Genomic DNA, 13289 nt, shown 5'->3' with positions numbered 1-13289 from the left:
AAACACCTGTACTGCATTTTGAGGTCTTTGATGCACTACTTATCATCCAAACCATGGCCTGCTTTTCTCCTAATGCACAAACTTCTAAATGATGGTGGAAGAATCAAAAACACATAAGTCAAGGTTCACATCCATTTCTGATGGGAAAAGGCAAAGGGCAATTAAACTTTAGGAAAGGCACTCATAACACTTGAAAATTAGGTTGCCAATATATGTCAACCACGCTTGCTGAGCTTATCTTATTTTCTCCTCTTGCTTACCTTGAAATGTCAGCCTCTGAAGACAGTCCAACCAAAGGAAAAATTGTCTTGTAGCACAGCTGAAATGTTTTCTTTCTCTATTCCCTGCTCTAATAGCATTTCCATCCACCTATTGCTACAAGCTAGAATGCTGTGATCTTTCATTAGTTTCTATATCGCTTCACTACGTGTTAGAAAGATGAGCTACATCAGAGTACTATGTCTGTGAGGGCGATAATAAGGTGTTTTCTTGGCCCTGATTAGAATGGAACTTATTGGTTCCAGGAACTTTGATTGAATTGTTGTGGTTCTTCAGTCATTTCAATCATGTCCAACTCTTTATTACCCCATTTGGAGCTTTCTTGGCAAAGAAACTGGAGGGGTTTGCCATTTCCTTCTCCAGCTCATTTACAGATGAGGAAACTGAGACAACAGGGTTAAGTGACTTGCCCAGTGTCATACAGCTAGTAAGTGTCTGAGGCCAGATTTGAACTCAGGAAAATGAGTCTTCCTGACTCTAGACCTGGCACTCTATCCACTGATTGAATTACATATTTGTAAATCATTTCAGCATGTCAAGGAAGCGCCCATCCTGGGTCCTCTTTGCTCCCATGAATGAGGACTTTGTTGGACATTAATGTTTTGGGTTTTTTTGTTTGCTTGTTTTGTTTTTGGTTGGGCAATGGTGTTAAGTGACTTGCCCAGGGTCACACAGCTAGTAAGTGTTATGTGTCTGAGACCGGATTTGAACTCAGGTCCTCCTGACTCCAGGGCCAGTGCTCTATCCACTGAGCCACCTAGCTGCCCCTTGGACAATAATGTTAATTCCCTTACCAGGGTGTGAAGTCTTCCACTGATAAAGACCACTATACTGCAGTTGATCACGTCTCCTTAAAACGGTATGAAATGCCCTTGATGAGGTCAGCAACTTGATAAAAAAATGAATTCCTTGTCTTATCCTGGGTTGCCCCATTGACATGACATTAAAGATGATTAAATGATTTTTTACATATTATTTACAGTAAATCCTCATTATTTATGAATTCCATTTTTGCGAATTTATGTATTTATTGAAATGTATTTGTCACCCCAAAATCAATACTCAAGGAGCTTTTGCAGTCTTTCACAGACAAGTTCAGAGTGACAAAAAATTTGAGTTGCCCAACAAACACATTCCCAGCTGAGGTCAAACATGGCAACACTCTGCCTACTTACAGCTCCCATACTGTAAATGAATTTTTTTGTTTGTTTGTTTTGTTTTTTGGGGGAAGAATATTTAGTGCTGGGTTTTTCACTTTTTTGTGTTTTTTGTTGGTGATTTTGCTCCTTCAAAAGGCCTCCAAGTCTAGTGCTAAAGTGTTGCCTAGTATTCCAAAGTGCACAAAGACTGTGATGTGCCTTACAGAGAAAATATAGGTAGAGTACAAGAAGCCAAGTGTAGGGAGGCCCATCGGTGGCAAGGACCATCAATGGGTGGCTCCAAGAGAGGCAGAACAGACTTCTCTAGCCTCTTTTCCCCTGCCCTTCTCCAAGAGAAGCTGGGGAAGCAAGAAGTTGGGACCACAGGCCATTCTGCTCTCCTCAGAGAGATGGGGTACCAGGCTAGAATTCTATCTAACTGCTCCCTTCAATATTATTAGTCTAGGGGATATGATCAGGTTCAATCTAACTTCTGATCACTTTGTCATTGTTGTTGAGGGAAAGGAGGACCCCAAACTTTATATTCAAGGCTTGACCCCTTTCCTGCCAAATACCAGTTCCATTATAAATACAAATAGCATATGGGCAAGAAAACCCATTTATCCAAATCAGTAGCAAAACAGAAATCAGAGAGTGTATACATAGGAGAATATTTACCAGACAACACAGATGGAAGGAACTCTCTCATTGGAAATGAGATAACAGCTCAACCAAGAGAGTTCTGGATTTTACCTAAAGAGAAAGGCCCCAGAGTTTCTGTATAGCAAGCTGGGAATAGGGACATGATGGAGAATGTCACTTCCTCTCACGTCTTCCCAGAGTCAGCAACCAAAAGTGGGATTGACCTCTTCCATCATCTCTATTGAAGCTGGAAGCCAGAGATACCCAAAGTGACTTGTCATTTGAAGAGTCCCCAAGAAGTAAATGGCCCAAAGGAGCCTCCAGAAAGCTAGGGTTCTCCTACTCTCTGGACAGTTCTGGCCAGCCCCTCACATAGGGCAGAACCTTTGTCTCCACCAATGAGCTTTGGGACAGGGACTACATTTGTGTGTTAGATAAGCTTCATTCAAATATGAGTGATAATACTGATGGCTGTGAGTTCAATGTTAACGAATCAACAGTATAGAAAAAGGAAAAGAAAATTCACCAATCTGTACATAAGGATACTTCACAAAGAGCTAAAGTAAATGTTGTGACCAGAGGCTCACAGGAATCTAACCCTGTATTTCCCCAAGGGGATATGATCCAGTATCCACTAATTTAATGTTTACAGAGATATCACAGAGCACAATTATTTCTAATGATGAGAACTGATTGCAAGTACCAGACTATACTCAGTTGGACTTAGCCTTAAAAGGGATCTGTAACAAGGGAGAGAACCAGAATTAGGAAGTAGGGTGCCATTAGTAAGAAAGCAACTTAAGCAGCTATGTGGCCCCTCCTCTGGCAACCTATGTACTCCAGGGAGTCATACACACTGGGGAACCATTAACACAAAAGAATCATGTAGCTCCAGAGATGGCAGAAGACAGAAGCAACAGTAGGAAGATTAAGAATGCCTAGACGAGCCTGGAACTGGTGAAGGAGCTTGTGGTCTATATCAGCTCTCTAGGACAAGTGGGATGAGGAGCACAAATCTGAATCTTTCTTATCACTTGCATTATGAGTTCTGTGGCTACGTTAGTTGTGTGGACCAGGTTAGATCTTTAGAAACTCTGAGTACTTTCCCCTTATACGGAAAAAGGAAGAAGTCCCTGATACTGCTGGATGTGGCTCCTAATTCCATGATACAATCAGAAACTGGGCTAGAGTTCAGGAAGGGAGAAGGGAGAAGGAACAAAGTTCCCCAGGAACTCCTGTTTCTGTACATTTCCAGTAGAACATAAGCTCCTCAAGGTCAGAGATGGTTGAGTTTTTGTCAGCCTATTCCTAGAACTTAGAACAACGTCTTCTACATTTAGTAAATGCTTGTAGAACTGAATTAATTCTAGCAGTCTCCCTCACTGATAGGTCATTCTGGGACATTCATTGTACAAAGAAATGACAATTTTTCAGTTATCTCTAATTCCCAATCATAATATTCAATCTTGGACATGTACTAACCTCTTAGTGCCTGTTTGGTAGAGCTCATGATCCCTGCACTTTCCTGTTTTCTCTACTATTTAGAATTAATTGGGAGGAAGAATGATTTTTTAACTTAGTTCTTATATGTATTTATATTTAACTATACTTCTCTGCAATGGTACTATTTACTTAGAGTAAAGTCATGCAAAGTGAGTTCTATGTTGCTACCCCATGAAAAAGAATTCAGGAATTCTTGGTTCCCAGTATTATTTTCAGATCACTCTTTCTCAAAATATAAGATAGTTTTGACATTTCATCCCTATTTTTCAACAAACGGAATGCATAGAAAGCCAGAACTTACACATTATGGACGATGTAGGTTTTAATTTTGAAATGGTTTATTTGTTCTTTTTCTTATAAAATGTGTGTAGATACATGCAAACTCAAATTGTCTACTTTTTAAGGTATAGATTTCATCAAAAAACACTCAAATATCTCCTGTGGATTCCATATTATCATTGTCACTGGATGTGTGTACTGAAAAGTTTATCATAAGTCATTCTCCTGGGCTTGGCTGCACTAAGTGAAGTCATTATCAAAGGGTGGCATGTTTCGTCCCACAGGAGTGCATGTCATAGGAAGTATAAAAGTTTGCTTCGCTATATGCATTTTTTCTCCTAGATTTGCCTTTTCCCAGGGAAAGTCTAATAAAAAAATATGTTTCCAAATGTCCATTCCTGCTATTTTTAGGTAGACTTTTATAGTTCAACAGAGTCATTAGTATGGATTTTTGTGCCCAGGTTAAGTGGAATGAAGTATATCCCTATCAAAGTATTGTGACAAAGCCTCAGTGCTGAGGAAGAAGAGGTCCCAGGATCTTGGCTTATCACTGCTGCGGAAACAGCCACTAGGTGAAGCGAAGAGAGAAAAACCAAGAAAAGTGAGAAAGGAGAGTTCACCCTCGTCTACCATCTGGACTTTCCTATAGGTAGATTTTCTACTTCAATTAATAATAGCTAGCATTTATACAGCATTTTAAAGTACTATGCAATTTACAAATATTATCTCATTTTGACTTCATAACAGCCCTGGGAGATAGGTGCTAATTATTCTTGCTAAGTGCTAAACTCTATTGTTTCAATGGTACTGAAGGACTGCTAGTACTATGAACACCCTCTAAATTCAGTACCCTAAGGGAATGCCTCATTAGACTCACCCTAGGTTTAACTATAGAATTTAAACCAGTTTGGGAACCAGAACAGTGTTTCTTTGCCTACAGATATGGTCTTGCTCACTTTTCCAAATTCTAGGTCCTAGGTACTTTGGCCTTTTAAAATATCTCTGGTTATATAAAATTCTTTTTAAAATATCTATAGTTATATAAAATTCTTTTACCCCTGCTTCTCAGTGAAAAAGAGAAAAGGAATCCCAAGGTAATACTTTCATTTAAGAAAGAAAAGTCTATTGCATGTTCCTTATAGACTCTCCTGAACATCTAGAACCCTTTAATGCATCCTTAAATCTCATCATCTGGTCAATTCTGAGACATCTTAGCCGTGTGTGTGTGTGTGTGTGTGTGTGTGTGTGTGTGTGTGTGTGTGTGTGTTTCCCTTGAAAAAAATTCCCAGGTCTATTTAAATAAATAAATCCATCCCCTCACCTTTCACTGCTTCCAAAACTAAGTTGCCACGTATCTCATCACCATCAACCACTGGCTCCCATCTACATTCTTTGTCCTTCTTTCATTCCTCCAAATCCAGCATTCCTTTTCTCACAACTCCTATCCAGCTACTTCCAGTAATAGCAGGTAACTAGTCCAGTGGCCACAAAATTTTGAGCTTCAAGGATGCTTGAAAGGTACAGAATTAACAAAAATTCACATTTTATAGGCAACATAGGAAAATTAAGAAACTCCCCCACTATAACAAAGTCAGTCACTGGAGATTCTGGGATTAGCATCCAGATTTCTGTCTCCAAAACCTTTCTACATAAATAGAGTTTTGTGGGGGTTTTTTTTAATAAGGAAAAGTGACCTCATATCCATTATGACTCCAAGAAAGTTTCTCTTCTTTTGCTTGGATGTTTTTCCAACTCCCCCTTCAAGCTGCATATGAAGTTACCTTCTAAAATTTTCTTTTGAAAATTAGAAATAGTGGGCAGCTAGGTGGTGCAGTGGATAGAGCACTGGCCCTGAAGTCAGGAGGACCTGAGTTCAAATCCGGTCTCAGACCACATCCTTGACATTTACTAGCTGTGTGACCCTGGCAAGTCACTTAACCCCAATTGCCAAAAAAACAAATAAATAAATAAGTTAGAAATGGGGTACCCCAGAGTGGGCATGGGAGAGGTGTCATATGAGGGCCATAGCAGCCATGGTGCCCTGACGAAATGGCATGATTCTGAAGCCCTATTTCCACAAACACTGGCAAAGATGAGTTGTCACATGGTAACAACCAACCAGGAAAATCAGAAGTTGAAAGGCTCAGGAAGCTAAAGTGTGACAAATTGTCCCTTACCCCAAATTTTGTCCTGTCTGGGCAACAGTGAGGTTCCCCTACTGTTAGATATCACACTAAAGGTCATGCTGTCAGAGTATTAGAAGAACTAAAAGTGACTAGTAGACATAAGAAAGTGCCAAGGATCATCGGGCATCTCTGTGGATTCTTGTAGGCAAAATAAGTCTGCAAAGTCCCTCCAGGTAAATATGCATATGTTCATATAAACATTCTCTTCCAAAGAAAACATTTGAACCCAAAAAGGTATATAGTTTTGCTGAAGAACTCAAAATTGGAACCCAGCTTTCTGGTATGGTTATTCCCATCAGAAATACCTATTAGAAAAATGAAACTTGAGTCATTCAGAAAACGACAAGAATGTGATACATTTGCTGGTCTTCAAGTGGTCCGTGTCAATGCCCATCTTTTTGGAATCAGAGCAAAAAAAGAGGCCAAGAAGCTGCAGAGCAGGATGTGGAGAAGATAAAATAACCAGACATTAAGAATTTTCATAAAAGAAAGCAAAGGGGCAGCTAGGTGGTGCAGTAAATAGAGCACAGTCCCTGGAGTCAGGAGGACCTGAGTTCAAATGCAGTCAGATCAGATCGGACACTTGACACTTACTAGCTGTGTGATCCTGGGCAAGTCACTTAACCCCAATTGCCTCACCAAAAAATAAATAAATAAATAAATAAAATAAAGCAAAGCAAAACAATATAACAGAAAATAACTTTTAAGTCCTACTTGTACATTTAGTTTTTATGTTCTAAACATTATTTCTTTGTAGAAAGGATATCTAAGGCATATGACCAATTGTTATTTCAGAGTTCTTTCTTCTTCATTTTCTACCAGCTACATCCTCTTGGACTGGACTCCACCATTATCATGCTCTCAGGAAACCTCTTCATCAAGGGAGTCATTATTTTGTGAGACTTCATCAACTTTAGTACTCTCATCTCCTCAGCATCCTTAAAGAACTCCTCCCACAGCCTCCATTTAAAGAGAGCTCATAGACCAGCCAACTCTTCATTTCCTATCCTTGTATTCCCTGGATTAGACTCCACCTTCCCTCCCATCTTTTTCAGCTTTTTTTAAATTTTATTTTATTATTTTTTTTGGTGTGTTGCCTTCTCTTAGTAAATTATAAACACCTTTAGGTAATAGACTTTCTCTTTTTCTTTTTTGCATCCTCAGCACTTAATACAGCAACTAGCACATAGTAGGTGCTTAATCAATGTTTATTAATTGACTGACTGAGAGAAGATAAATGAGAGCCAGTGAGAAAATCAAAAAAGCTCAGTACTTAAGCAGTTAGTGAGCAATGTTGTATGGCCCAACAAGCTGTCCTTTTTGACTGACAGGAGGAGAGAACTCACTGAAAATAGGAAATGGGGAAATGTAGGGACCATCTTTTCCAAGGAGAAGTTGAAAGGCCTTGGTAATTACAGACCAGTCAGATTCACTTTGATACCTAGAAAGATACTAGAATAAATTGCTCAATTCCACAATTACTTTGCAATGCCCTAGGAAGGCACCAGGTAGAATGTAGCTATAAACATGGATTTGTGAACAGCAAATCCTGCCAGACTATTTAAGCTCCTTTGGTGACAGACTGAAGTAGATAAGGGGACAGCAATAGATGTAATCTATCTGTGCGTCAGTAAGGTCTTTAATTCTGTTCCCCCTAACATTATCAACAAGTTAAAAAAGATAGCTTAGGCCATCCCACTAGACAATTGTAACACCTAAAGAATTGATACCAGTAGTTTCCATCATCCTCAGGTGACAAAGCCCCATTCTGAGATCTGCCATTAGCACAATTTGACCACTAAATCAATAATCCAAAAGAAGTAATTGAGAGAATGTTCATAAATTACATAGATGACTCAAAATTGAATGAGGATTCTCTTACCTTGGAAGACAAAAATAGATTCTAAGTTACCTTGATAATGAAAGAAATCTTGTCCTTGCTCATCACCAACTCCACGTCCTTCTGTAATACCCCAACCCTGGGAAGTAAGTGCTATTATTATACCCATTTTACTGATGAGGAAACTGAGGCACATAGAAGTTAAGTGACTTGCCCAGGGTCACACAGCAAGTAAATGTCTGTGGCCAGATTTTAATTCAGATCTCCCTGACTCTAGACCCAGCACTCTATCCACTGTGCCACCTAGCTGCCTATGTACTCTATAAGTACATACAAATTACATATAGTGTAGATCAAAGGTAACCTTAGAGGGGTCTTTATATATATATATGTGTGTGTGTATATGTACACATACATACACGTACATACATGTGCATATTGTCTTCTCCGTTCAAATGTAAGGTCTTTATGGGTAGGCACTACTTCAATTTTGATACTTTGTATCTCTAGCACACAGCACAATACCAGGCACATAGTACCTGCTAAATAAATACTTGTTGAATGAATGAGTAAATGAATGAATGAATGAGGGATAAAGCAGAATAGAAACTCAACCTGAGTCAACCACATAGAAATATCTTGTTATTTTTAAAGAAATATAATACTGGAATGATCTAACATTAGTCAAAACCTTATCAAATTATTGAGTCCAATTTAGATCTATGTAATCTATTGAAAAAATCTATAAAGAAGGATTAAAGCATTTGAAACCTTTTGACCTACAAACTAAAGGCTGATGGCTGACATTTAAATTGTTTTTAAATTTTAGTTGTATTCTGTCTCCAGTGAGACAAAATATTTGGTTAAATGTAAGGGAAAAAAGGTCTTATCTAAATATTTAAATCCTATAGCATGCCACTGAAAAAAGCTATTGATCATAAAGACTTTTTAGGAAAAAGGATTTATTTCCACATTCTTGTAGTTAAACCATCTTTGCTATACGGTTGGCCATAGAGCTCTTTTAGGCAACTAGACTATCCCTCTTATGTTCAATCAACATCCTTAACTCTGTGACTGTCAAGAGTGCTTTACAATAAACAGCAGCAATAAAGGTTGTTCTGAGGGAAGAAAAGAGGACTTATAATGTTTGCCTAATAAGAAGGTTAAAAGTAAAGGAAGAATTCTGAGTTCCTATTAAGAATAAGATATAGAAATTATATTGAAGGGAATTATCAGCCACAATATTCTACTTCTATGTTGAAGAAATCTGAAATTCCATTACCTGGAGGATGTATGAGGGGGAAAAAATGGAAAATAGGGAAGAAGGAAGCCTATACCAAGCAAAATTTGTATACTCCATCATGTCAATTATACTAATCAACAGCTACAACCCACATCTGTTACCTTCATCAAATGGGATAATATTTGTAAAGCAATTAACACTGTGCCTGGTATATAGTAGGTGATACATAAATGCTTATTCCCTTCCCTAAAACCACTTCCATTTCAGAGAAGAATGGTATATTACACAGAGAATCAACATGTTAGCATTTCTGTTATCTAAATTAATGTCATAACTCTTGGCAACAGGTTTTGTTTTGTTTTGTTTTCATTCTGAATCTCTGTAATTGTTGGAAACAGAAAGCTTTTCCTAGTTCCTTTAGATGCTAGCAGCTAAAGTCTTCCCTTCTGAGGTTATCTTCCATCCATGCTTTATGTTATTTGTATGAACTTATGGAATACATAGGCAGCTAGGTGGCATAGTGGATAGCTGAAGGGTAAGTTAGAGAGGGGGTTTGACAGAGAAGAAAATTTGCTGGAAAAAGATGGGATGGAATGGGATTACTTGTGCTTGAAGAGGGGTTTGCCATGGCAAGGAGAGTGACCAATTCTACATGAGACAAACATAAAAGAAGAGATAGTGGCAGAAGGTTTCTGAAGGATGTGAAATGGGGAATGGAGGAAAAGAATGAGCTCTCAGCAAATAGCCTAAATTTTTTCAGGAAAATATGAGACAAGGTTCTCACTTAAGAAGGCAAGGAGAGGAAAAGTTATGGAAAGTTTGAGGAAATACGGAAAAATTTTAAAAGCTGCTTTGGTGAATGAAGTAGTGAATTGATTAGGAATGTATAAAAAGACTGCCTTGACGCAATGAAAGCCCAGTTGGGATTAAGTAACATAAATTTCTGGTGGACCCAATCAGTAGATAGTTTCAGTATTTTCTCCATTTTCATTCAACAGTACATGAATAGGACGCAAGACAGTGGGTGGCAGGAGTGATCCAAGGCTGGAGCTTGGCAGGGCCATAGGAAAAAAGGGGCAAGGGACTTGAGAAAGGAAATTATAGATTTCAACTGGTTCACCAAGGGATCAAGAAAGAGAAGGAAGGAGAGTGTAGCAAGTGCAGGAGTAAAGACCTGGGGGAAAAACTGAGATAAGAGGTTGTAGTGAGTACAAAGAAGAGTTTAAGGTTGCAAGACCGAGAAAGAAGTGGAATGACTTCAGATTTCTTCAATAAGGGGGAACATTGTAGGTGATGGCAAGATCAAGGGTGTGAAAATTTCTGTGTTCAGTTGAGATAGAATAGAAGCAGGTCATGAGATATGAGTAAATTGAGGAACTGGGATGTTAGAATCTTTGAGGGAATATCAATATGCATGTTGAAGTCCCCTAGTACAGGGTAGGTGTTTGAATGGAGAGAAAAACTGTGAGTCAGGCACTGAGGAAAGAAGGAGAATGTCCTGGAGGTCAGGAGACAACAGCTATCAGCATCTTGATTAGATGGTAGATATGGATTGGGTGAACCTCAAAGGGTGGGGTTACTGAGTAAAGGTGGTAGAGAGCTAGCTCTCTAAAACAAACAGCTCTCTCTAAAACAACTCTCTCATCTTGACCAGTGAGTTGAAGGGAATGAGTAAAAATCCAACCAGTGCTGGAAAGGCTTTGTTCAGGAGCAAATCAGGTCTCGGTGAGGGCCAAATGGAGTGGGGAAGGAAAAGATTTAAGATAAAAGCAGAAATAAAGCAGGCATTCCAGGGAGCAGAGTGGGAGGTGGGAATAACTTTAGAATGAGACATTGGTGGGGGGTAGAGGAGTAGAAAGGGTTTGGGTTGAGAGGGATGGAAATAAAGGAAAGGGTAGTGGGAGGGATAGAGAAAAGGATTTGAATAAAGACAAATGAACATTCAGAATCACTGGGATGGGGAGGGTATAATGGAGTGGGAGTTCATTTCTGAGGAATGAGTTTAGGTAAATTATCAATATCCCTAAGGATTTGGCCTCAGAGTGGAGTACTTAAGGGGTATAGCTAGAAGGTGGTGGAGGTACCTTCTTGGAGGCAGGCTCAGTTAAGATGTCCAGTGGAAGAAGCATGATGGAGTAACTTCTCTCCTTCAAAAGCAAGTTGACACGGTCAGGCCAGGAGACTGGTGTAGGACATGTGATGGAATAGTTTCCTTCCTACCCTCAGATGGAGTGTTATAAAATGATTTTTCTCTATTTTTATATCAGTGTTGAAAAATTTCTCTAAAACATTTTTTTAATCAAAAGCATCATCACCTTATGGCAATGGCTTTCTGGTTGATCTCCCTGCCTCACATCTCTTCTCATATAATCCATCCTCTACTCATCTGTCAAAATGATCTTCCTAAAGAGTAGCTCTGAACATATCACCCCTCAACCCCAACTTGATAAACTCCAGTGGCTCCCTATCAACTTCAAGATCAAATATAAACTCTTCCGTTTGGTGTTCAAAGCCCTTTATAATCAGCCCTCACTCAGCTTTCCAGTCATTTTACATCTTACCCCCTCTCCCCATTTACTCTTCATTCCAATGACTCTGACCTCCTTGATATTCCTCAAACAATAATACTCCCCATCTCCCATCTCCAGGTATTTTCATTGCCTGTTCCTGTGCCTGGAATTCTCTTTCTCCTCATCTCTGACTCCTAGCTTCCTTCAGGTCCCAACTAAAATCCCACCTTCAATAAGAAGACTTTCCTTATCCCCCTAATGCTAGTATCTTTCCTCCATTAATTATTTCCAACTTATCCTGTATGTATCTTACTTGTGCATAGTTGTTTGTATATTGTTTCCTTTTTTAGTTTATGAGCTCCTTGAGGGAAGGGAACATATTTTTGCCTTTCTGGGTATCCTTAGTTTTAGCATATGTCTGGCTCATTATAGGAGCTTAATAAATGCCTGTTAACTTGATTTAACTTTCCCCTGGACTTTGTATGTACTTATGGAAGAATGCGACACAGAATTTGGGAGGGAAGGGTGTTATATCAATTATTCTTACTGTATCACCTTAGTAAATAACCTCTTTAAAAAGCAACTTAAGTCCAGGTGTTTAAATGGTTCTCAATTCACCATCTTGGTGAAAAACACACTGGTGGGGGCTCAAGCAAATGGTATTAGAGATTCACTCTCAACTTTTCACTCAGGTTTACACCTGACCCTCAGAAGGATGTTAAAGCCATGCTCTGGGGACTGAATTCATCAGTGGGAGCTGGGAGTTGGGATAAAGATCTTCAGATTTTACATGGGCTACATCTATTTTTGTTGTTTTCTTTGTATTTTCAGTGCCTAGCACTGTGCTTGCCTTATAGTCAGTGCTTGATAAATGTTTGTTGATTGATTGACTGTATTCAACCTACTAAATTATGAATGTGGTGTGGACTTCAAAGATGAGGTACTGGATTTGTCAGGCAAAAGCATCTGTAATTATAGTCATCTCTATAGGGCATGGTCAGACCCCTGCCTCTGGCATTGTGAATTGGGCCAATTGCCCTGTGACCTTAACTCTGGGGACTCCCACATATTTCCAAAGATGAGACTACTAGAAGCAACAGGTGAGTCAGAGAAAGGTGCTACTACTACCTGGGAACAAACCATAGCTATCCCATACCTTTAATCAGTCTCTAAATCCTACCACCAATAAGCAGGCCTGGGAATGACTGCCTGGAAGCATTACTTCTACTTTGACCTATAGAAAAGTATTAAGGTAGAGTGAGTACATTCATACACTTTGATTTTCCCTAGAGCATTTATCCACCTGAGGAAGGTCTTGTATATAAAAAGAGCTAGCATTTGTATAGGGCCTTAAGGTTTGCAAAGTGTTGCACATATATACACTCTTGTTTGATCTTTACAACTGGGTGAGGTAGGAGATATTATTACATTCATTTTTATAGATGAGGAAACTGAGGCTCCAATGGTCACATAGGTAGGAAGTGTCTAAGACAAAACTTAAACCTAAATCTTCTTGACTTTAGGGGCAACACTCTATCCAGTATACCATGCGGCCTCACACAATGAAATTCCTTTATACTGTTGAGGTTAAGGGCAGATCTCATCTGTCAACAATATTATGTTATGATTTTTCTGTCTGCAGTTATGGGAGGCATCATGGTGCCATGA

The 13289-nt window shown here is 39.1% G+C and overlaps 1 pseudogene; it reads left to right on the top strand.

The window, feature by feature from the left end:
* Positions 1 to 5875: 5875 nt before the first annotated feature.
* On the top strand, positions 5876 to 6490 carry LOC114031438 (annotated as a pseudogene).
* The last annotated feature ends 6799 nt before the right edge of the window (positions 6491 to 13289 follow it).

The sequence above is a fragment of the Vombatus ursinus genome, unplaced genomic scaffold (genome assembly GCF_900497805.2).
Source record: "Vombatus ursinus unplaced genomic scaffold, bare-nosed wombat genome assembly UNPS02015175.1, whole genome shotgun sequence".
Classification (NCBI taxonomy): domain Eukaryota; kingdom Metazoa; phylum Chordata; class Mammalia; order Diprotodontia; family Vombatidae; genus Vombatus; species Vombatus ursinus.
Note: the sequence above shows the minus strand (reverse complement) of the source record. Positions and strands in the feature narration are given on the sequence as shown.